At 37.5% G+C, this 26,417-nt stretch overlaps 1 long non-coding RNA gene across 1 annotated transcript; it reads right to left on the reverse strand.

Annotated features, from left to right (window-relative positions):
- Positions 1–13,087: 13,087 nt before the first annotated feature.
- LOC112647586 (uncharacterized) lies at positions 13,088–18,802 on the reverse strand. Its single transcript, XR_003128358.3, has 3 exons — positions 18,680–18,802; positions 14,875–14,970; positions 13,088–13,204 (listed from the first exon to the last, which is right to left on the reverse strand). It is a non-coding gene; the product is annotated as an uncharacterized LOC112647586 (long non-coding RNA).
- Between the last annotated feature and the right edge of the window lie 7,615 nt (positions 18,803–26,417).

Raw genomic sequence — 26,417 nt, forward strand, 5'->3', positions numbered from 1 at the left:
TGCCCTGCAGAAAAATTCTAAATATTTTATATAGATAGTCTGCCCCTGAAGAATTGAAGCATAAATCCCTCTCCTTAAACATGGGCTGTACCAGTGACTTCCTTCTAATGAGCACAGTATGGAAAAGGAAAAAAAAAATAGAGCAGGTTTATTGTGGAGAAACCCAACAAACACTTCCTCGGTCTGGTGATGAAGGTTAACAACAACAGTAATAGGTCACATTGATTTATGTACCCTTGATATGATGTGATAAAAATGACACTTTACCCCTGTGTTCTTCCTCCCCCAAACCCATAACCCTAGGCTAATGATAAGAAACATATCAGAACAATCCCAGTAGAGGTACATTTTTCAAAATCCTTGACCCCTACTCTGCACTGTTAAAGTTACCAAAAACAGAGAAAGACTGAGGAACTATCACAAATAAGGGTAGCCTGAAGAGATGAGATTACTAAATGTGATGCATTGTCATGAATAGGATCCAGGAACAGAAAAAGCACAAAAAGGAAAAAGTAAGAAAATCTGAATAAAGCATGGGCTTAAGCTAATAGTAATGTACCAATATCATCATCTAAATGAAATTAATAAATGCACCATGCTAATGTAAAATATTAATAGTAGGGGAAACTGGGCTTAGGGTTTATGACAACACTATACTGTGTTCACAGATTTTTCTCTAAATCTAAAACTTTTTCTAAAATAAAAAGATGATTTAAAATAAATTGGCAAAAAAATAAAATAAAATAAAATAAAATAAATTGGCAAAATACTTGAACACGAGTTACAAAATACGTAACTTGCTGTTAAGTACATGAAAAGATGCTCAACCTCACTAGTCATTAGGGATATGCAATTTAATGCCACAGTGAAATACCACTGCACTTGACAATACCAAAGGATGGTGAGTATTTGTTGCAGCTGGAACTGCACCGTGTTGCTGGATAGGATGAAAAATTATTTAAGAAAATAGTTTGAAGATTTCTTCAAGAATTAAACATAGATTTTGCCTGCAACCCAGCAATTCAAGTCCCAGATATTTATTCTAATGAATGAAAACATGTCACACAGAGACATGAACACAAGTGTTCACAGCAGGCTTTATAAGAGCCCATAAGAGCCCAGTCTTGTAAATTAGTAAGTTTCTTATATACAAATTGTGTTCAATAACAAAATGATTATTACATGATTTTCTAATAATTTTGCCAAATGTCTCCAGAATATCAAAATAAATGTTATATAGACACAAAGATGGCAATTCCATGTTTTATGTAGGTTTATCATGTATTCATTTGTTTAAGGATAACCAACCTACTTTAAAATAATTTCTCCTTACACATTCTCACTCCAATTCTGATCATCTGATCATTCTCAACAACAATGAAATGACTGCCTTCAAATCACAAAAAGATTCTTTTTCAATGCGCTTTTCAGCTCTAGGTAGTTTAAGTCAGACCTACTTCAAAGACAACTGCTTGTGATTTTTCCTTTCTGTGGGATATCTGGCTGACTTTCTAAGTCACAAAATACTCTGCACTAATGGAAAATAGCTAGATGTGTAGCTGTGTTTTTTTGTTTTTGTTTTTGTTTTTTACTTATCTCCTCATGAGTTAGATCCAGTCTTGTTTTTTGTTTCCTTCAATATTATACTCTGAACCAAAATGTAAAATTAATATATTGCATTTAGGTTTTAATGATATATTTACAATTGCAGTTGTTTCTATAGAATAGTAGCCATTTATATAAAAAGCAAAAGTACATAATTATTCAGATATTTTGATTTTGTTAAGGCATCTAAGTAATGATTCTTTCATACCTCAAACCTAAATTAGTTGACTTCAAGATCTATATTTTCAGTAAAACAGAATTACTATTTCAAACCCACTCAGTGACCAATTTTTAACTTAATAAAATGTTCTGTTGAGTTTATTTCTGTCATTTATTTGAAAACACTCAGGTAGCCACTGACAAAAGTAAATGATGAGGCATCTCTATATTTTTCTACTGACACTAATATTTCAGTGGCTAATATTTTGCCTCTGATTTAAGATTCTGGTTATTGGCAATGAAGATAATCCATGATACCTGCTTCTTATAGAAAACTGTTCCTAGAAGATATATTACTTTATTATTGAGATATTATTTATTGCATATTTCAAACTTTAAATTGTTTGGAGACAAGAATTACTTTTTAAAATATTCTTTAGGTTCAAATTCTCCCACCTTATCCTGCAAAGTAGTGTGAGTAAATCACTCCTCAGCAGCATAGCAAAGAGAAAACGAAGGTCAGAAGGGACGTATTCAAGTTATTTGCTGGGATACTTGGAGACTCTGCCACAGTTAAGAGGCAGTCACACATGTGAGGACAGTTTTTAAATGAGCAGCTTTCTTACCAACGTAATTTGCAGAATTGGGAGGGCAGAGTTTGTGCAGGAACAATAATGTAGTCTCTAAATGTCAGTGCTGAAGCAGAGAAAAGCGTGTGAGTCCACATTCATATTCACACCTTCCTTTCCCCCCCAAATCAGGGACTAGCGCCACTCTCCTTCCATCTGAGCAAGCTATTCATCTAGGATGTGTTTTCAATACTTAACTATTTTCTCTGAGCCTAGTTAGTCACCAGGCAATGCCAATTTAACCTCCAAATATCTCTAGGAAACCATACACGGATAGACTGTCATCCATCTCCTAGTTCATATTGCACATTACCACAAACATCTCTGAATTTCCTGCCCTGGAGGCATAATTGTCTTCTTATAATGGAAACCAGATCATCTGATCCACCTACTTCAAACAGCACTGACTGCTCACTTGCTCAAAGATAAAGAACACTTTTTATCAAGATCTGTGCAGACTTTTGTGCTTTGCCCATAATATCAGTCTTAGTCTCCCCCTTTTCTGTTTTCACCAGGCACACAGGGCTTCTCTCAGTTACATGTCTAGGCCTTGCTCCCTCCTGCCACAGGGCCTTTGCACAAACTGATCCTCCACCTGAAATGCCCTTGTCACTCAAACACCTTTCACATACCCATATCTGTACAGATGTCAGTTCTTCAGAGAAGTGACTCACAGTTCCCTAGAGCAGATGAGAGGTTCTGTTTACATATCCTTTATAAAACCAAAATACATTTTTCATTGCTATCCATTTAATAATGCATCGAACACATGGATATTTGGCTCAACATTTTGTTCTGAACACTAAATATAGTGAAGCAAATATTTTTCAGTGGATGAACAAATATTGATAAAGTGCCTACTTTGTTCCTGGCCAGTGATCTGGCTCTTATGGAAGTAACAGCAAGGTCTGGAGAGACAGATTGTTAATATATAATAAATAAATGTCAGGAAGTGTGTAGGAATACTATGTTATTAGTTCTATGGATAAAAAGGAAGCATATTACAACAGAGGGGATAGAGTGACAGGGGGATGTGCTGTAGTTTTATGTCCTCTGGTCAGAGACCGTGTCTTTGAGGATGAGGCATTGGAGAAGAGAATTAAGTTAACTGAGATGCAAGACACTCTGATTCCTGGCTGCATCTTGTTGGGTCTTGAGGCATCTTGTGCTAGAACTTTGAATTTTATTCTGAGTGAGATGAGAAGTTATCGGAGAGTTATGAGCAGGGTGTGATGTGGTCTGACTCAGTAAATAAAGTGCTGTGTCCTGAATAAATAATAAAGCCTCACTTTGGTTCTGTGGAGTATAGACTTTATTATGGAAAAGGTAGAAGCACATAGATTAGTTACCAGGTTACGACAAATGTGCAGAAGAGAGATGTTCAGAGTCTGGGTATGTTTTAAAGGGAGAGCTTTCAGGATATGCTGGAGAAGCAGATAGGATTGGTAAAAGAGAAGGGATCAAGATGACCCCAAGATTTTAGTCTGAACGACTCTAGAAGCATTGCCACTTCCTGAGAGAGGAGAGCTAGGAAGCAGGGAGGTAGGTTTGAGGTGGGTAGGTTTGGAGGGAGAATCAAAAATTAGTCATTGTTTTAAGAAAACCCAGTTTTCTTTATGGGTGAAAGGAGCTCAACATAGCAAATAACTTACAGCATTAGAAACTCATGAACCAGAAGTCATGCTCAAGGGATTTTACATTGCAATATTGACATTATGCTCTGAAGAAATTATGAAATATTTATATAGTGGTAATTAATTTTTAAGTCTTTTTTTTTGGAATTAGCTTATAAGGCCAATACAGGGCCTGATACGAATTCCTCTAGATGATGTAAAGCCTCTGGTTTTAAGTAACAAACACAATGTTTAATTCACTAACTGTGGCTATGTTGACTTATTGTAACTAGATGATGTTTTGTTGAGTGTAACACCATGCTATACCTTACTAAATCATCATGATAATTCCATTGTGACACTGATAATCTATGAGGGAAGAGATAAAGAGTTTACATGTAGACAGGTTGAATTTGAAATACTTGAAGATATACTAACAGATATTTCCAATTATAACCCTCTTAATGTATGAGCAAGCAGAGGCCTGTTTCAGTCTGGCCTGTAAATTTTTAAAAATCACTTAAATATTTATAAGCATAGGCATGCCCTCATATGTCTTTGGGGTTTGAATTCATAATATTGTTGTAATTGGGAAAAACTCGGGCTGAGAAATAAATTTAAATTTATCTACAGTCAATATTGCACCTGCTACCTTGCAGAAGTTAATAACATATTTACAAAAAAAAAAAACAAAAACAAAAACAAAACACTTCATCAACTCAAGAGGTTGATTTTTCCCAAATAGATCCACCAAGGATGAGCTCATAATTCAGTATTATAAAAGAGAAAAAGTCATATTAGTAATAATTGTCAGGAAGAATATATATAATCAGAACACAAGAATTACAGATTGTGGAACTATTGGAAACAAAGTATATATAAATGTCTAAGAGTGGTTCAAAACACAAGAAAGGAACTGTACAAAACCGAAGACGAAGATAAAATCTTGACAGAAGCTGGAGCAGAAAGGTATCTGCTTATCTCTAAAGGTACAGGATAATAATTACACTAGACTGTTTTTCAGAAACTATGAGAGCAAGAAGAGAGTAGAGTGAAATATTTTAACTGTTGAAAGAAAAACAAAACACATCAACCTAGAATTCTATATCCAGTGAAATCACCCTTCAAGAGTGAGAGATAAAAAACTTCCTTAGGCAAACTAAAACAGAGAATGCAATGCCATCAAACATGCCCTACAAGAAATGCTGAAAGAAAGGAGAAATGCATATCTGCAAAAAGAAAGGGAAAGAATTGGAAAAAGAATGATGTAAAACAAGTTCTAGTCATATTCTTAATTGGTCTAATAGATCAGTATGGACAAGTGACATGAATGCCAGCAATCTTATGGAGCATGGGAGGAGGAATGGGGAATAATCCTTTATAAGATATCTGCACTACCCATGAAACAGTATAGTGTTATTTGAGACTGTTCTTAAATTAGTTTTAAATGTATATTATGAACTTTAGGGCAACCACTAAAAGGATGTTTAAAAGATAAAGAACATTCAAAAAGATGAACTTCAATCTCATTGTTAGTGTATAGAAATGCCACTGACTTCTGGGCATTGATTTTTTTATCCTGCCACACTGCCAAATTGCTGTATGAGGTCTAGCAATCTTGGGGTGGAGTCCTTTGGGTTTTCTGTGTACAGAATCATGTCATCTGCAAAGAGGGAGACTTTGACTTCTTCTTTGCCAATTTGAATGCCTTTTATTACTTTTTGTTGTCTGATTGCTGAGGCCAGGACTTCCAGTACTATGTTGAATAGCAGTGGTGAGTGGACATCCCTGTCTTGTTCCTGATCTTAGGGGAAAGGCTCCCAGTGCTTCCCCATTGAGAATGATATTTGCTGTGGGCTTTTCGTAGATGGCTTTTAAGATGTTGAGGAATGTTCCCTCTATCCCTACACTCTGAAGAGTTTTGATCAGGAATGGATGCTGTATTTTGTCAAATGCTTTCTCTGCATCTATTGAGAGGATCATATGGTTCTTGTTTTTCCTCTTGCTGATATGATGAATCACATTGATTGTTTTACGAGTGTTGAACCAGCCTTGCATACCGGGGATAAATACTACTTGGTCATGGTGAATAATCTTCTTAATGTATCGTTGTATCCTATTGGCTAGTATCTTGTTGAGAATTTTTGCATCCATGTTCATCAGAGATAATGGTCTATAATTCCTCTTGTTGGGTCTTTGTCTGGTTTTGGAATTAAGGTGATGCTGGCCTCATAGAACGAATTTGGAAGTACTCCATCTCTTTCTATCTTTCCGAATAGCTTTAGTAGAATAGATATGGTTTCTTCTTTAAACGTTTGATAGAATTCCCCAGGGAAGCCATCTGGCCCTGGACTTTTGTGTCTCGGGAGGTTTTTGATGACTGCTTCAGTTTCCTCCCTGGTTAATGGCCTGTTGAGGTTTTCTATTTCTTCCAGTTCCAGTTTTGGTAGTTTGTGGTTTTCCAGAAATGCATCCATTTCTTCTAGATTGCCTAATTTATTGGCATATAACTGCTCATAATATGTTTTTAAAATCATTTGTATTTCCTTGGTGTTGGTAGTGATCTCTCCTTTCTCATTCATGATTTTATTAATTTGAGTCTTCTCTTTTTTTTTTTAATAAGGCTGGCTAATGGTTTATCTATCTTATTAATTCTTTCAAAGAAACAACTCCTGGTTTTGTTGATCTGTTCCACAGTTTTTCTGGTCTCTATTTCATTGAGTTCTGTTAGAATCTTTATTAACTCTCTTCTTCTGCTGGGTGTTGGATCTATTTGCTGTTTTTTCTCTAGCTCCTTTAGGTGTAAGGTTACCTTTTGTATTTGAGTTCTTAAGGAGTCAATCCCATTTACAATTGTACCCAAAAGCATAAAATACCTGGGAATAAACCTAACCAAAGAGGTAAAGGATCTATACCTTAAAAACTACAGAACACGTCTGAAAGCAATTGAGGAAAACACAAAGAGATGGAAAAATATTACATGCTCACGGATTGGAAGAAATGTCAATGCTACCCAGGGCAATTTACACAAAATTTAATGTAATCCTTATCAAAATACCATGGATTGGGGATCCCTGGGTGGCTCAGCAGTTTGGCGCCTGCCTTTGGCCCAGGGCACGATCCTGGAGTCCCGGGATCGAGTCCCGTGTCGGGCTCCCGGCATGGAGCCTGCTTCTCCCTCCTCCTGTGTCTCTGCCTGTATCTCTCTCTCTCTATGTCTATCATAAATAAATAAATAAATAAATAAATAAATAAATAAATCTTTAAAAAAAATGCCATGGATTTTCTTCAGAGAGCTGGAAGAAATTATTTTAAGATTTGTGTGGAATCAGAAAAGACCCCGAATAGCCAGGGGAATTTTAAAAAAGAAAACCATAGCTGGGGGCATCACAATGCCAGATTCCAGGTTGTACTACAAAGCTCTGGTCATCAAGACAGTGTGGTACTGGCACAAAAACAGACACATAGATCAATGGAACAGAATAGAGAATCTAGAAGTGGACCCTCAACCTTATGGTCAGCTAATATTCGACAAAGCAGGAAAGACTATCCACTAGAATAAAGACATCTCTTCAATAAATGGTGCTGAGAAAATTGGACAGCCACATGCAGAAGAATGAAACTAGACCACTCTCTTGCACCATACACAAAGATAAACTCAAAATGGATGAAAGATCTAAATGTGAGACAAGATTCCATCAAAATCCTAGAGGAGAACACAGGCAACACCCTTTTTGAACTTGGCCACAGCAACTTATTGCAAGATACATCTATGAAGGCAAGAGAAACAGAAGCAAAAATGAACTATTGGGACTTCATCAAGATAAAAAGCTTCTGCACAGCAAAAGAAATAGTCAACAAAACTAAAAGGCAACCTACAGAATGGGAGAAGATATTTGCAAATGACGTATCAGATAAAGGGCTAGTTTCCAAGATCTGTAAAGAACTTATTAAATTCAACAGCAAAGAAACAAACAATCCAATCATGAAATGGGGAAAAGACATGAACAAACAGGAATTTCACCAAAGAAGACATAGACATGGCCAACAAGCACATGAGGAAATGCTCCCCATCACTTGCCATCAGAGAAATACAAATCAAAACCACAATGAGATACCACCTCACACCAGTGAGAATGGGGAAAATTAACAAGGCAGGAAACCACAAATATTGGAGAGGACGTGGAGAAAGGGGAACCCTCTTGCACTGTTGGTGGGAATGTGAACTGGTGCAGCCACTCTGGAAAACTGTGTGGAGGGTCCTCAAAGAGTCTAAAATAGAGCTACTCTAGGACCCAGCAATTGCACTGCTGGGGATTTACCCCAAAGATACAGATCCAGTGAAACACCAGGACACCTGCACCCCGATGTTTCTAGCAGCAATGTCCACAATAGCCAAACTGTGGAAGGAGCCTCGGTGTCCATCGAAAGATGAATGGATAAAGAAGATGTGGTCTATGTATACAATGGAATATTACTCAGCCATTAGAAACGACAAATACCCACCATTTGCTTCAACGTGGATGGAACTGAAGGGTATTAAGCTGAGTGAAATAAGTCAATCGGAGAAGGACAAACATTATATGGTCTCAATCATTTGGGGAATATAAAAAATAGTGAAAGAGAATAAAGGGGAAAGGAGAAAAAATGAGTGGGAAATATCAGAAAGGGAGACAGAACATGAGAGACTCAACTCTGGGAAACGAACTAGGGGTGGTGGAAGGGAGGTGGGCGGGGGTTGGGGGTGACTGGGTGACGGGCACTGAGGGGGGCACTTGAGAGGGTAAGCACTGGGTATTATTCTATACGTTGGCAAATTGAACACCAATAAAAAATAAATTTATTTAAAAAGAAAAGATGAACTTAGAAATGAAATTTCTAAATTTTTTAAAGTTCTAAAAAAATTTTTTTTAGTATAGTTGACAATGTTACAAGAGTTTCTGGTGTACAGTATCGTGATGCAACCACTCTGTATTATGCTACACTCACCACAAGTAGCTACCATCTGTCACCATATGTCATTATTACAATACTGTATTGACTGTATTCCCTCTCCTGTACCTTCTATTTCCATGATTCATTCATTCCATAACTGGAAGTCTCTATTTCCCACTCCTCTCTACCCATTGTGCCCGTCCCTTCTACCCCTTACTTTCTGGCACGCACCAGTTTGTTTTCTGTATTTATAGGTATGATATTGTCTTTTTTTTTGTTTGTTTATTCATTTGATTTGTTTTCTGGATTCCATATATACCTGAAACCATATGGTATTTGTCTTTCTCTGACTTATTTTATGTAGTGTAATAGCCTCTAGTTCTATGAACATTGTCACAAACGGCAAGATCTCATTCTTTGTTATGGCTGCATAATATTTGAGGGTGTGTGTGTGTGTGTGTGTGTGTGTGTGTGTGTGACATCTCCTTTATCCATTCAGCTATGTATGGACACTTGGATAGCTATTGTAAATAATGCTGCATTGAATATAAGAAGGCACATATCTTTTTGAATTAGTGGGGATTTAAAAGATTTTTTACTTATTTATTCATGAGAGACACAGGGAGAGAGACCGAGACATATGCAGTGGAAGAAGAAGGCTCCCTGTGGGGAGCTCTATTCCAGGACCCTGGGATCACGGCCTGAGCCCACGGCAGATGCTCAACCACTGAGCGACCCAGGTGCCCCTGAGTGTTTTTGTTTTCATTGAGTAAATATCCAGTAGTGGAATTTGAAAAAATATATTGTAAGCTATCATTGAAATTAAAAATTAAATGGATGAGTTGAAAATAATTGATAAAAACAGAAATAGTGCTAGTGCTAAAAAGTCTGGAGAAATTATGCAAGTATAGTCTAGAGATTTAGAGAGTTGGAAAACATGAGTTGAAAAACAGAATATTGGCAATAGCAGTGTCCAGGCTTTATGCCTGAGGAATACTACACAACCTGTAGTTTAGTATGTGATGATATGTAGGCCACAAGAATGGTAACAGGTGGTTCTTGGGGGAACTTCTATATACAAAACAAGGCAAAAAGACAAGGTTAAGTGAGCTAAGCAGATCAGTGGAGGGTCATAAACAGAGCCTGGCACACTTTGATGATGCCGCAATTTGGACTGACCTAGGATAAAATCGCTGAATTGAAAATTATGATATGAACTTATAGTAGTAACTGCTCATTCACATATTTGGCAAAAATGGTGAAGTGCAAAATATTTGAAAAACATATGTAAGCCCATGTTACAGTAAAGTTTGGAAAAATAACACCTGTATCATGATGGCATTATGGTGAGTTCAGCTATATTATGTCTAAAGTATTTTAATCTCCCCATTCTAGGATTCCATGAGCAGGAATATAAGATTATTAAAATGAGCCATTCCTAATATAGATGAAGGCATAAGGATTTATCTTACGAATGAAGAAATTTTACTACATAAGTGATCACAAAGAGCAGACCAGAATAACATGAACATATCAATAGGAATATTGATTTTTATAGATTAATACTTTATTACCAGCATTAAATATTTTAAAGTGTTTTTCAAGGGCTTAAATTTGTATTAAGGGTATTAGTGCAGCTAATACTATTAAAGAGAGAAATGAAGTATGTGAAAATTTAAACATTCTGCTCCATTGTGCTGTGAGAGACAAGAGGTAAGATGAACCCATGCATTAACTGCATTCTCTGGACCCTTTCGCCACAATATGCTTCTGGTGGAGTTATGTTTGCTAATTTGTTATTGTTCACTTCCAAGTATATCTGATCATTGTTCACTTTTAATCATATCTGAAAATTTTGAAAAAAATTATATTTCTCTCAGTAGTATCAGGAACTTGAAACACACCCTAGAGCAAACTTTTAATTTAACTAGTTCATCCTTTCTATGTACAGCATTACATTTGTGCTTGGTGATTAAGGTGTGTGTTCACCTGACACATTGCTGATTTCAAACAGATGTTTTCTCTATCACATATTTACAAAGATACTCCTTTTTAAAAATCTCTGATTGTTTTAATGTAACCTCCATCATATAACAGACTCCCAGGAGATATTAATGGAAAAGATTAAGAAAAATGTTTTGTTTATAATTATTAAGTATTCTAGTGTGTGGGTATCTGAGTTCCATTACTGAGCTTCATGTTCCATTACAATAGATAAAAAATCTAATATATGGGTGAGGAATGTACACTATAAGTAGTAATGCACAGGGCATCTCTGAAATGCACAATCTATGAAAATACCCTTCCTAAAACCAAGTTGGAAGGACCCTGAAATCTAGAAGTAGTGTGTAACACAGCATGAAGGAAGATAGTAGATGGTGAGGCATGGCAGATTATTTGGGGGAAGAGATACATTTTGGCAAAATATTTTGTTCTGAAATTGCTTTTGACATTAAAAAGTGAGACTATACCACCAATTACTACTAGAGAAAATAGTGTGAACTTAAGACAGACTTTTTTACAATTTATTTAAATCTATAAACGCATGTAGGCCTTCTCAAAATAATCCCATCATTATAAATGACCAATTAAACTCACGTTCAAAGGATCGACTCAGGCCCATGGTTGACTCTAAAGTGAGTAGGCAATGATTTATTTTATTTTATTTTTTTATTTTTTATTTATTTATATATTTTTTTGGCAATGATTTTTTTAAAATCTAGAACCACCTTGTACAAATTATTATTTTTTTTTCTTAATGGACTGGTCAAAACCAGTACAAAAGATGAGTCAATAAATAAAGACAAATACAATATTGTTAACAGATTTGGGTAAATATTTTAAAGGAATTAATAATCTATGTCCCTGTGAACATAGATAATCATTATTGACCACAGATTTATGTTAAATAAATAAATACAAGAAATGTGGTTTTAATATGTACGACTCAATTAGTCAAATCAACTCATTGTAGCCTCTGAGTAAAAGAAAAGCAGGCCTGAGTAAAAGAAATCATGCTCCATGATATAAAAATTGTAAGAAAAGGGGAGTGGCCTAAGTCACATACCTTTGGTTTCACCGTGTTCTCTGCCTTCCTACCCACAGATTTATATTTAATTTTTTTTTTTTTTTTTTTTAAATTTATGATAGTCACAGAGAGAGAGAGGCAGAGACATAGGCAGAGGGAGAAGCAGGCCCCATGCACCGGGAGCCCGATGTGGGATTCGATCCTGGGTCTCCAGGATCGTGCCCTGGGCCAAAGGCAGGCGCCAAACCGCTGCGCCACCCAGGGATCCCAGATTTATATTTAAATAGACGGTGGTAATTGTGGGAAGGAGTCACTAAACACAGCAGTCTGCAAACCCCTGAGTAGGTCACAAACTTTGTTGTTTTTTTAACCTGTTCCTTAAGCTTGTCAACCCTAAAGAACAATTTGTAAAGGTTTCAATGGCATGGTAAGATAAAACTAACAGCCCTGTCATGAATTGGAAATCAATAAAGCATTAAAAATGCAAATACATTCTTGTTAATATGATATAATTGTGAAGAACTTTTAAGCATTCAATTACCATTTAACACAAAAGCCTGTAACGATTTAATTAGGAATCCTTCACCTAATTGAGGTCAAGATTGTTAGCAGTGGATGTCTAATTAGCTTGCTTATAGCAGCTATCTTTTTTGAAAACTCCCTGGATAAAAATCCTTCCTTAAAAGATATCTGCTTCCCACCACCCTTCCAACACACACACACACACACACACACACACACACACACACACTGCATATAAAAGCTATTAGAATCCAAATAAAGTCTGTACCTGAGTAGTAGTAGTATAGCACCATCAAATTCCTGGGTTTGACAATATGTTATATCTATATATTATCACGGGTGAAGCTGTGTGATGGGTACTCAGGAACTCTCAGTAACCACCTTTGCAACTTTTGCATGTTACACAATTTCAAAATAGTTAACAATGCATCTAGATGTTTCAGAATTACTAGAGCATTTGGATGGGGTACTTTTCCTTCAGAGGTTATAGGGATTATTTAAGGTAATAATTGGTTCCATGAAATAAGGCCAAATTTATAGGACATTTGATATATAGTTTAAGTAAATACCAGTTTAGTCTGTTCAAAATGAAGACTTCAAGTCACACAGGAGCACTTCAAAAAGTTGTTGGAGAAGATTTCCCTGACATTAGACTTCCCTCATTTGTTCTTGACTAGATCATGGGCTTTCAACATCCAGGTATAAAACCTCAACTGGAAATAAAATCCAAAATAAAGTCATCAAATTAATCTCCTATGCCTAAGGGAATAAATAGCCCATTTTATGTTCTTAAAGATTAAGTCTTTATAATTATTTTAATGGAAAATATATAAAAAGAAACAGTATTTTATAACAGGCAAACAAGAACCAAGACAGATTTATTGTTGTCAAGTCTCCAGTAGCAGCAATGACCAAATTATGTCCCATGAAGCTCCAATGCTGTTAGGTAGGTCAGAAAAAAAAAAAGAGGGTAGTAGCCAAATAAATTATATAATTATTCATGTATAACAATGCTTCCATGTTTATAGATCTAAGAATTTTTTTTCTTTATACTCAGCACATACTGAGCAAAATTTGGCTTTGGAATTCTTTTCAAAATTTCCAATTAACTTTTAAAATCAGCATTCTACTGAACACCTGTTGGGAATGACTAGTACAGAGTCAAAGTATGCTTCCTAATTAAGTCTAGCATCAACATCCCACATTGAAAATGTGTATCACACCTTAGCTTGAGTTGGTCATTTTAAAAACAAGGAATTACTACTTCCTTTCATGACTCCAGGGTTTTTACAACTTTTATTAGTCACCTCACCTCACTTTGTTAAAAAAATAAATGGTCTTTAGAATTGTATCTTAAAAAAAAAACACAGATGAGGGGTGCCTGGGTGGCTCCGTCAGTTAAGTGTCTGCCTTCAGCTCAGGTCATGATCCAGGGTCCTGGGATCGAGCCCCTTGTATGTCCTCGGGCTCCCTCCTTAGCGGGGATGGGGGGATAGGAGAGGGAGTCTGCTTCTTCCTGTCCCTCTACCCCTCCCCTAGCTCATGCATGTGCTTGCTCTCTCTCTCTCAAATCTTTTTAAAAAGCACAGATGAAGCATCTATTTTTATCTTGGTTATAAATCACGAGCTTCCAGATCTGCATGACTAGCAGCATGCTTATCTGTCCAACATGAACGGTTTCCCTTGTGTGCTCAGCACCCTGGATCTGCACTGTCCCCTTTCAGTTCTTTGAACATGCCAAGTGCTTCCATGCCTCCAGGCTTCGCTGTTCCCTGCACCTAGACTTCTTGCCTCTAATCTATAGGGTACTGCTTTTTTTTTTTTAATCATCTATTCATTCATAATTTAAATGTCACTTCAAATGACATTTGAAGATCTGAGACACTATGATACTATTTACTTTAAAAAGGGAAGTTCTCTTGATAGTCTATGGGGATTTTCACACTAGAGAAGAAAATTTGTGTGAAATCTTGCCAGTCTGGATATGCAGCTTGTGTCCAGTGAACATCCTGCACTCATCACTGCTACAGTGGAATTAGGTCATTGAGTCATCCCAGAGAAGTGGGTCATTGAGGGGAAGAGTTAATGTTGTCAGAGGGTCCTTATGTCCTCCTCTCTGGTCCTGTGTGCATAGGTGAAGAGCTCAGACTGGGGAATGGATCAGCAGAACTGTGTTAAAAGCTGTAGTATTTGGGTATTCGCATCTAGATCATTACTTGTACAATCTGTTACATTAGAATTGTATGTCTTTTTTATTTTCGTATTTTACCCATTTTACACTCCCAATTACCAGCTCCTGCTTGAATGTATTGCAAGCTTTGCCAGTGGGCATTTTACCCATCCCATGCCTGTAGTGGTAACCACGTCATTCTCTTATACGTACCTTTTCTAAGATTCCAGTTAGTGGCACTGCTTTCATACTTGTAAGGCCACAGAGTTGGGAAGAATGGTTTAAGAGAGGGAGAATGTTGGGATTTTGCTAAAGAAATAAAAATAAAATATCCTTGTGAATGAATTATGTTATTCATTCACCAAATACTTGTTAGTAGCTATTATCGCTGTTGAATGAAGCTATGCCAGGAGCTATGTGGGGAACTTTTAACAAACATAAATATTTAGCTCTGCTATCCTTTGGTAGAAAATTGTAGTCCCTTGATAAATCAGGTGATTTATCAACCAGTCCCACCTCTTGGCCTCTCCAACTGTTTTTCAAAACTCTCAATCAGCAGCAACTACATGGATCATATATTTTTAGACATAAAGATAAAAAGGAGCAGTACTCTGCATTACATATTTTTAAATAACATTTACCTATTGACCTTGCCATTTTTATGAATATATTTAAAATTAGTTTCTCCTTCTCTTCAACTTCATTTTTAACTTGACTGTAAACAGGCAATTGATAGAAAACTAAAGTATGAGTAAGAATGTAGAAATAAGACATTAGTCAAAATATAGAGCTATAGAAATCTACTTAGTAAATGAAAAAAAAAAAATGTTGCTCCGTACAAAACAGCCCTTAAAACTGCCTGAATGAGTTACTGAAAGGCTTGTTCACAGTCATAAAAATAGCATTTTTATACAATGCCAAAGTTACAGTAAGAAAAGAAGCAAATATCTTCCCAGCACATTCGAGACTGCCCCTTCTAAGTCAGCTGCTTTTTTGCTCAGCAATTATGTGGTAAACACTTTCCTTAGGGATTTTTCTGTTTCTTCCAATAAAGACGGTAGGTCTATTATGTAAAATGTGAACAGTGAACTAGAATCAGAAACAGGGAAGTAAAAGGCCTTTCTGTGCCATAAAAAAATCATTTAGTTTCAAATTAGAGTCATTCCAATGAATTTTGGCCTAAAACTGTCAACATAACTGATGTTACAATTGTAGATGCTTCTGACAAGAAGTGAGAAAAAATCAGGAGCCAGCTCTTTGGTTTTCTGAAGACAACCTTTTTGCACAGTTTGCCAATATTAGGTTAAAAACAAAACAAGAAAAAAAAAAAACCTCATCCGTTTTGATTAAATTCATATTTTAGCAGATATTTATTTCTTTGCATTAACAAAATATGCCAAATACATTTTTAAAGAGGCAAATTGGTGATTTCTTCCACTACATTCATATGCCTTGTTGAAATGTTTTCTGATATTTCTACATGGTCTACTTCACTAAAAAAGCGAAGTAGAGACATATTATTTTATGTTATTAATATACCTTAAAAGTCACAAAATAGTGATTTTCAGAAGCAGTATATTTTCTTTTTATATTTTAATTTACATGGAATAATTGCTAATTTGATTTTTATGTTGTTCCAGCAACCAATTTTAGTGACTAGGTGGCTTATTCTTTTATCTACCCATTTTTCCTAAGTCTTTTGAAATAAGAGTAAAAAATGATACGATGATTTAACTGCATAACAACTTTATACTACTCCTTTTTTCCCCCCCTTTGGAAGTTTTTATCACTATATACCACTTTCCCAATTACATTTTAGAGAGTTAGAGGATGTTTGGCAAACCTTGACATTCTCTTTGTATCTCTTAATCAAAGACACATTCAAGTGGGTAGTAAGGCTAAAAGGACATAGTTGTCTGGGAAAGGCAGGAAGGTAAATAGCTTTCCCCAGACAACTGGGGAAGACAGTTATTACTGCCAGACCTTTCAAATGTTTCTTTGTATCTTGGTCCCTAAGAGCTGTTTCTCCTGAAGGCTGTATTTGGAGTGGAAAGGATGCAGAGATTGTTGACGACCACCATTCTTCTCAAAGGCAAAGGGCCTGCTTTCTTTCAGAGCACTCTAGGCGTTTCCATACCATATCTACCAGTCTGTAGCACAACTTGGCTGCAGTGTTTGCAGAACACAGCATGGCAGCCCTTAAGCAACTGCAGATAACTTAAAATTAAGAGGGAAGTAAGGAGAAGAGAGAGAAATGAATTGAGAGGAGCCACTCAAATGGCTAAAGTCTAAGAATTGGACGGGGTTGGGAGAGTCAGAGACAATCCCTGGTTCTAGTCACTACAGAATATTTTGAGAATGTGGGTGCCCAGTGTTCAATTTGAAGTTGTGTTGGTTTTTACCTTATGTGGCCCATTCTGCTTCCCCCAAATCCTAATTCTTCAAGTAAGACTATTACATACATAATTGATGTGAGGTCTAGTTGTATTGTAGTGATTGTGGGGAAATAGAGAAATTTTTCCAAGTTGGTGCCATGCGGAGTGGAAGCTAGTGTACCCAGGACAGTGAAATCCTCTAAACGTATCAGGCATGACTGGTGAGCCAGAGGTGACCAAGACAGTCATTGCCACTCAGGAAGTAGCACACATCTTGGGAAGCATTTTGGATATACATAAAGATTGGGTTTTATGTGTTAAGCCAGTTTTTCTGGCAGGAACGCACCAGCTGGCATTTAGATTACAGAGGAAGTGGTTAACAGAAGAGTGGTTTACATGATAAAACGGGGCCATCAAAATTGAGACGAGAGTCTCTGTGGTTGCTGGCAGCCCAGAATATAGAACAGAAGGGATTTGGATAGAAGCCTATTCTGAGGAATGGCGGCCAAGAAGCAGTGACTCACTCCATCATCTGGTGAAGACACTGATATGTCAGCAGAGTCTACTGTGAAAGAGAGGCAGAGATGGGGGTACAGGGAGAGGATGTGGGGTCCAGGGAGAGAGCTGCTGGGTCAGCTTTGTTGTCATGGCCCCCTCACAGTGCCTGGTAATTCACAGGGCTTTGCAGATCACCCTATTCACCCACACACACCTCCCATGCTCACAGTCCCTGCCAGGCCCTTCCAGCAGCCTTCCCATAGGGATGGCTCTACCATCCTTGCAGGGGCTGGATTGTGCGATGAGCGATGGAACTGGCCTCTTGGCATGAGGTCACCACTGCCCTTTCCTTGTATCAGGGCACCTCGTGCCTTCTCCTGCTGCTCTGCCTCCTTTCCATGGGGGGTGTCAGGAAGGCAGCAGTTAGAGAACATTCTTAGTGGCCCCTGGGCCTGAGGACTGGTGAAGCTTGTCCTGCCATCCTCCTAGGATTGCACTCTGACAGCTAGACATACTCATGCTGAGATGTGCCAGTTCCAGTATTTTCTCCTCTGCTCCAGGCATTGAAAGTCTGGCTTATCACCTGTCACTGACCTAAGGAATTGGGGTCACCCATGCTTTGGAGCATGTCTCAGAGCTTCTTCAAACCCCAGATAGCATCAGTGTAGGAAGATCTGGCTGGGGAAGGTGAGTCCCTGTGCAGCTCTATCTCCTCCACCAGGCAGTGGCCCTGCCATCTCAATTACAGGCTACAGTAACAAAATGGCACTGAGCCCCATTTCAAATCTGTGGACAGTTAAAATATGGAACACTTTGAAAGACACTATGTTTCTTGCCATTTTCAGAGTACTTAAACATATTGACGTAAATGTAATCCTGCCTCATCAGAATGGCTGGGCTTTAACCAACCTGGCTTCATGGAAATAACCATCTTGTTCCTATTTAATGTCCAGTGTAAAGTCTCCCAGACACAGTAATTGGAACATTTAATAAGAATAATGGTATCATAATTATTCTCGCTGGGAATTGTGGTCTTCAACTAGAAATGCAGTTTTACTTTACAGCATTTTCTTAATTGCAAGATCTGATTTTTGCTTGTAGGCCCCCCATGGGCAATGGAACATTCTCTTGTATCTGCTACTTACCTGACTACTGGGAACTTTTGTCCTCTCCCCTGTCCCAAGGGGATGAGGGAGCAAGCACTATTGCATTTCTTTCTTAGCCAGTAGTACCTGGCCTATATCTTGTATTCAAATATCATTCTTTCTAAAATGGAAAAGATAAACAAATTAATGGAATTGATTTCTACCCTTAATAAGAGAATTCCAAGTTTTGTTAGGATAAACTTTTAGGCAAATTCAGACTTGGAGAGAAACTTTAGCATTATATTCACATGTAAGTTATCCTCTGACACTCAGATCCGTTTATCTTCTGGTTAAGGAACGCAGAGTCAATCAATCCAAAGGATACAATGTCAGAGTTCTTCAGTTTTTGTTCTCAAGTCAATCATATTTATTATATATCCATTTTTTAATAAAACTTATTTTTAGAACAATTTTAGAAATAGGGAAAAATTGAGGTGCTTGGGTGACCCAGTAAGTTAAGCGTCAGACTCTTGGTCTTGGCTCAGGTCATGATCTCAGGGCTGTGAGGTCGAGCTCTGCATTGGGTTCCACACCCAGCATGGAGCCTGCTTAAGATTCTCTCTCTCTCCCTCTCTCTCTCTGCCCCTCCCTGCCCCTGTGTCTCTGTTAAAAAAATAGAGAAAGAGAGACAGAGAAATTGTGCAAATAATACAAAGAGTGTCCATATAACCCACACTGTTTCCTCTATTGCTAGCATCTATTGTTAGTATGGTACTTTTGTTCTATTAATGAACCAATATCAATATATTTTTAATAACTTAAGTCCATACTTTATTCAGAGTCCCTTAGTTTTTAGTTAATGTACTTTTCTGTTCCAGCATCTCATCTGGCTACCATATTACATTTTGTACTCATATCTCCTTAGCCTACTCTTGGCTGTTACAGTTTCTCAGACTTTCCCTGCTTTTGGTAACATTGACAATTTTTAGGAATATTGGTTAAATATTTTGTAGAATGTCTCTAAATTGGGATGTATCAGATGTTTTTATGATTAGGCAAGGGATATGTGTTTGGGGGAGGAAGACCACAGAGGTAGGATGCCATCCTCACCACATCAAATCAAGGGTACATAGTATAAATACAACTTATTATTGTTGATATTGATGTTGATCACTGGCTAAGTAAGTTTTTGGAAGATTTCCCCAACTCCCTTTTCATACTCCACTTTTGAAAGGAAGTCACTGCATTCTAGTTATGGGTCAGAGAAATACAAGATGAGCCAAGGGGATCGTGTAGTACCAGAAACTAAGTGTTCAAGAAACAAAAGACCGGAGTTATGTTGATGCAAAACAGGAATCAACTTGAAAGACTTTCCAGGGGTACCTGGGTGGCTCATTCGGTTAAGTGGCTGACTCTTGTTTTTGGCTCAAGTCATGATCTCATGGTCCTGGGTTGGAGCCCCCCATCAGGCTCTGTGCTCAGCAGGGAATCTGCTTGAGATACTCCCTCTCCCTCTGCACTTCTCCTGCTTGTACTCTCTCTTTCCCTCTAAGATAAATAAATAAATCTTTAAAAGAAAAAAAAAAAAAAAAGACAGACTTTCCAAAGGCCAAAACTGAAATAATTATGGAAACAAAATAGATAACACTGTATTGGGTGATAGCTCAAAGCTCAAAAAAACTAATATACACATGTCATATTAATATACATAAATAATTGAATAAATAAATGTGCAAGAAGAAACTTCCATGCTGAAATATCCAAGTAATATGTAGATAATCCCCCTTCCAAAGAGTGGAACTTGTCCTCCTCACTTCCAAGCCCACCTGATGTGAGGCAGCCTCAGTGATTTGCTTCCAAAGAATAGAGTAGTGAAAGGGAAAAATAATAGCTTCAGGGTGGAGAAACCTGGCAGACCCTGCCTTAGCCAAGTGATGAAGTCCAATGTCATTCATGAGGTCATACCAACATCAAGGACCCCCAGATATGAGGTGATTAAAAAAAAGGGCACTTCACCTCTGTGGTGGCCTTCCCCAAAGTCTGTGACCCCAGTCGAATCATGAGAAGACATCAGACTGTCCCAAATGGTAGGACAATCTATACAATGCCCAGAAGTACTCCTTAAGACCCTGAAGGTCATTAAAGAGAGAGAGAGAGAGAGAGAGAGAGAGAGAGACTGAGAAGCTGTTAGAGATTGTAGGAAATAGGGGAGATATGACAACCAAATCTAATATGATATATCCTGTATTGAATCTTGGAACAGAAAATGGGCATTAATGGAAAAATTCATGGAATCTGAATAAAGTCAGAATTTTGGTTAATAGTAATGGTCCTACATTAGTTTCTTAGTTTTGACAAATGTTCCATGGTTATGTAAGATGTTAATAGTCATGGGGAAGGTGAAGTGTCTGTACTGTCTCTGCAGCTCTTCTGTATATCTCATAGTATTCCAGTATAAGAAGTTTATATTAAAACACTACTGTTTCTAAATATAAAATAAATCATCTCTTGAAGATATATATTCAGCATACGATAATCAGACAAATATATGGACTAACTGGCATGACTCCTTATATTTCTAGTAACGAACAGTGTAAGTCACAGGTAGCGATAATATTTCTGACCTTCAAATATAAGGAAGTCGTAAAAAGATTCAAGATTCTATTATCTTTACATGAACCAGGTAATCAAGCAGAATTTCTTTTATTTAGAGCAGATGATATTCCATATTTCTTCCCTGAAATTCTTATATTTGCAAGCAAGGCTGGTCTTGCATTTAATTGGGAAAAAAAGGCTTAAAATGTACTAGCCCATTGAATATTGGTGGTTCCCCATCCACACTGCTTGTAATATGAAAGAGATATTTTTACTGTGGTAGGTGGCTTACTCTGAAGATCTTGCAGCTGGAAATAGAGTTCTAAAAAACTACAGAGTGTGTTGCCATTTTGGAATAACCCATAAAGGAGTATAAGGGTCAAATGATGCCCAGTCTTCCACCTTATGCTTGCAGACATAACACAACATATTAACACCAATTAAATCATATTTAGAAATATATATTATGTCTTACAGAGGCACAGAAGCCATAAGGGAGTATACTGAACTCCATAAAGGTGTGATTTCTACTAAAAGGAGAATGACAATTTCCTTGTATTTTTAGTATCTCTAAGTAATACATAGTTCTGACAAGTAGCTCACTGATATGTAATTCTAATCTTACTAATACTATTAGAATTTGTGATGAAATTAGATGAGCATATGAATTTCTTACATCTTATAAAATATTTTGTTTAGAAAATAAAAATTTTTAGTTTTTATTTCTCATATCAATGTTCCAGTATGTGGCATACATTTGATCTAATTAACAGGCACCTAAAATCAAAAGTAAAACAGTCAGAGTATTGAATCAAGAGCTCTCCATCACAAAGATCGAACCTTGTACTGAATTACTTAACATAGTCTGCTAGTTATTACAGAAAGTACTTGATTTGGAACAATATGAATTTTACTGTCTCTTTTTTGCCACTTAAAGTAAGGGAAATATAGAGAATAGTGTAACAATGCATATTCGTATTTTTCCTTCTTAAATGAACTCCTTTTAGTTCAAAGAAGAATGGAAAAGAAAACACCGTTCATGATAAGTTTGGGGATTAAGAAAACAACATTGCTCTGCCTTCTTGCATATAATCAATTTTTCTACTAAAGGGTAAATCTGACATTCTTCCAACCACCACTAAAACTGTCAGAAAATCCTTAAAAATAGCATTTAAAAAATCAATAGTGCCCCTTCACATCTTTTAAATTGGTCAATTTTGATTGCCTAGTTCCCTGAAACACTTTGGAATCCACTTGAGTATAGATGGCCTAAGCCAGTCATTAGGAAAGCCATTAAAGATAGACAGCAAATTTAGACAGCAAGATATTGTAGAAACATATTAAAACGTGTCCTCAGATGCTGCTTGTAAGCAATACCATGATTTCTTAAATATTTCCATCTCCTGTGAATTCTGTCCCTGCAAAGTCATTATAATTGATACATGCATTTTTTATTTGGTTTTATTCTTTTTAAAGATTTTGTTTGTTTATTCATGAGAGACAGAGAGAGGCAGAGACACAGGCGAAGGAAGCAGCAGGCTCCCTGCGGGGAGCCAGATATGGGACTCGATCCCAGGGCTCTGGACCACAACCTGAGGCAAAGGCAGATGCTCAACCACTGAGCCACCCAGGAGGAGTCCCTTTTGTTTTGTTTTAAAATGTGATCTAAATTTGCAAGCGTGAGTTTCTTTCTAGGGTGGTATGAAACAAACCAAGAAGTAAAGCCAAAAGTGAAATGCAGTGATATTCCAGGTGATACATAAACATAGGTCTCTCCCAAAGTCAGGAACTCTCAGAAGGTCCCAATAGGAACCATCACTCTTTTCCTTCCCTCCATGCTCCCCACTCCCCACCCTCAGGGCAACAGAAAGGCCATACTGCACCAGAGACCGTCTGATCATGACTATATCTGCCCTGTTGTAATGGCAGCCAGATCCATGAATGAGAACTATTATGTCTACAACATAAGGAATACTGAGTGTAGATGAAAGGAATGATCTAATTATTTGGCCAAGAAGTGACATTCAAGTGATGTGGATTATTAAAAATAGAATTTTAATTTTAGAGAATTGTTTGATATACATATCAGCTGTTTTTTTTAAAATAAAGCTGCTTACTTTTAAATTACCTGTATGCCTCTTCTAAATTTAGGATCTCATACAATCAACAGAAAGTAGGAGAAACCGCTCCTGAGGCCAATCAGAGGTCATGAACGTGACTGTGCTTAATGCTAGGGCTGACCTTGCATTTGCAGTTAATTGAGCAAATGTATATTACAGGCTTGAATTGTGTCCCTGCAAAATATCTTTGCTGAAGTCCTGACCCCTAATATTTTAGAACATGATAGTATTTGGAGAGAGGGTCTTTAAAGAGTTAATTAAGGTAAGATGAGGTCATTAGGGTGGACCTTACCCAATGTGACTGGTGTCCATCTAGAAACAAGATAATAGGACATAGACATGCACAGAGAGAACATGGGGAAAAGAGAGCTACTCTTTAAGCTAAGGAGAGAGGCCTCAGAAGGAACCAACCATGCTGCCACCTTACTCTTAGACTTGTCGCTTCCAGAACCCTAAAAAAATAATAAGTTTCTGTTGGTTAAGCCACCCAACCTGTGGTACTTTGATATGGCAGCGCCAACAAACCAATACCTGTACGTGTGTGTTTGTATGCTTCTATGTTGAATAAGCCAATTTGACATGGGGTTTCAGCCCCTTATAACTCACTAAGTGCTAAAAAATTAACACTACTTACTTCATTCTTCCTCATTGACTTATGCATTGGTTTTCTTGAAAAGTATATGGTCCCTTATTGGCTCTCTGTGTTTAATGAAGTATAAAATCTAACAGAAAACTCTGGGTGCTTGTGTCTTCCAGAGCTTCGTTCTAGACTGAGCCAGTGGAGAGCAGTCTCCATGCTGAGGTACCTACAGCCGGGGTGGGAAGACTTACTGCAGAGGGTGATACTCTCTTCAGACAGTGTGTGTGAGCACTTACAAGAAAACTTTAGTAGTATTTGGCCTCACTGTCTCCCTTTTCAGTGCATAAAGTTGGAGAAGCTGTGGTGGGACCAGAAGGATTACATTTTAAATGATTTTTCGATTATTCTATTGTTTTAGCTCTGCCTCTTGTTCCTATCTGCCACCCCTGACCCCATACCTGCTAGCTCCACTTCTGGATGTTTCTGGAACTCTACTCAGCAGGGCAGGCTGATTTTCTCTCACTTCTACTCTAGTCTTCCCCGTGGTTGTGACATCCTCTACTCTTTCTGCCACCAAAATTTCTGTCCACTTTTAATTCTCCAGGAAAATATTTAAGTCATTCCTTATCTAGGAATGACTCATTCTCCCATCTGTTACTAGTGTGCCATAGAAGGCAAATGTTAAGAGACATCTTTTATAGTGGCTGCTAAGGAGGAAGTATTAATACTACAGTGTCCTATCAGAGGGACCCTCTGACCCAAAAGAGAGGGCCAGTACTAATGAGCCACTGATGAAATCTTTGACAGTGTTAGCCATCTGAGACCTCTTCCAACGCCGTATCCAGTCCCTTCCTCTACTTTAAAATCGAGAGAGCCATCAGTATAGCCTGGCGAGGTAATAGTGGAGGAGAAGACAGGCAGGTGGTGGGCAAACAAACGAGGTGCTGACCATGGTCTCCATTCTCCATTCTGGATTTCAGCCTCTAGTAGGCTGGAACTGAGTGGGGAGAGGTGCTCCAGCCTTGGACAGAATTTCAAGGCTTACTCTTACCTGGGACTAGACATTTTAATTGCTAAAATTAGACTAATTATAATTCGACTTATGAAGGGTTTTTGTTATTCTAGGAGTGACTGGAAAAAATGAGACCTACTCAACTGTTCACATAGAACAGACAGGGACTTAAAACCACAGAATGGATTGAAAAGGCCTATGACCAATTCTTCACTGACTTTTAGAAGATATGTCAAGGATGTTTTCCTTTTAACAAATGTGTTAGGATGATAGCTTCTGGTGGATTTGCTCATAATTTGCTTCTTGAAAGAAATTACAAGTACTTTCACGTGGTCTGTGATGTAACAATCCTCTAAGATAAATGCATCATGTTTTTATTCATGTGAAATCTGATGCTGCTTATGCACATGTGCAAACTATCAGAGGGAAAAAAACCAATTCATAGCCTAAAGACCAAAAATAAACATAATTTCAAGTACTACTATCAAGTTGAAACTTCTGGGATAATTTTTTTGTTTGCACTTAGATGATATGTGTGCCATTTATCTGACAAGTTAAATTGACTCTGATTAATTTTCTCTTAGGATGTAGATGAGGGCATCCATTCAAGTGGCCTGCTCATTTGCTTCCTGTCTTTTTTTTTCCCCAGGATTTTATTATTCTCATGCAGTTAAATTATATGGATGAGAAGCAATGCTGTGCTTTGAGCCCACCTCAGAGATGTGATTTTTTAAAAAATCAATTTTATGGAGGTAAACTTACATGCCAATAAGATATACTCATTTTACATGTACAGTTCAATGAGTTTTGACAAATGCAGACACCCCTGCAACCATTACCTTCCTAGAGGAATATTTTTATCATCCCCAGAAGTTCACCTTAGCCCATTAACACTAGTCCCTCTCTAGCACTCAGGAGTAGGCAAAAGCTGATTTGCTTTTCTGTTCCTATAGGTTAGTTTTGCCTTTTGTAGAATATCAAAGAAACTTTCTGTGTGTCAGGCCTCTTTTGTCCAGCATGATGTTTTCAAGAATCATCCATCTTCTGATGTACGTACGTGGTTCATTTCTTTGTGTTGATGAGTGGTAATTGCATCTCCTTCCTTATTTCCTGTGGTCAGAGGTGATCTGTGCCTACAACACCTGGGAGAATGAGACGGGGGTGGGGGGCAGATTTTATCCCCAAATGGGTCATTTATATATTGTATAACCTTGAGCAAATTCTATATAAGCCAGCCTTTTCAGTTTGCTAGCTGGGGTAATGATGGAATGTTACTCTGTAAGCCCAAGAAATGTTTACATAAGAGATGAGGGAAGTCAAGTGATGGTAGTGCCCTTTCCAGCATAAAGATGTGGAAAATGGTGTGAGCTGTAATAACTCCTCGTGAACCCAAACAGCAGCATTTAGAGCCTGATCCAGGAAGCTGCCACTACCATAGTCTGTGATTACCCTTTATTTTCTCATTTGTGGGAAGGTAATATTTCCCACATT

Source organism: Canis lupus, chromosome 5, assembly GCF_003254725.2.
Source record: "Canis lupus dingo isolate Sandy chromosome 5, ASM325472v2, whole genome shotgun sequence".
NCBI classification, from domain to species: Eukaryota; Metazoa; Chordata; class Mammalia; order Carnivora; family Canidae; genus Canis; species Canis lupus.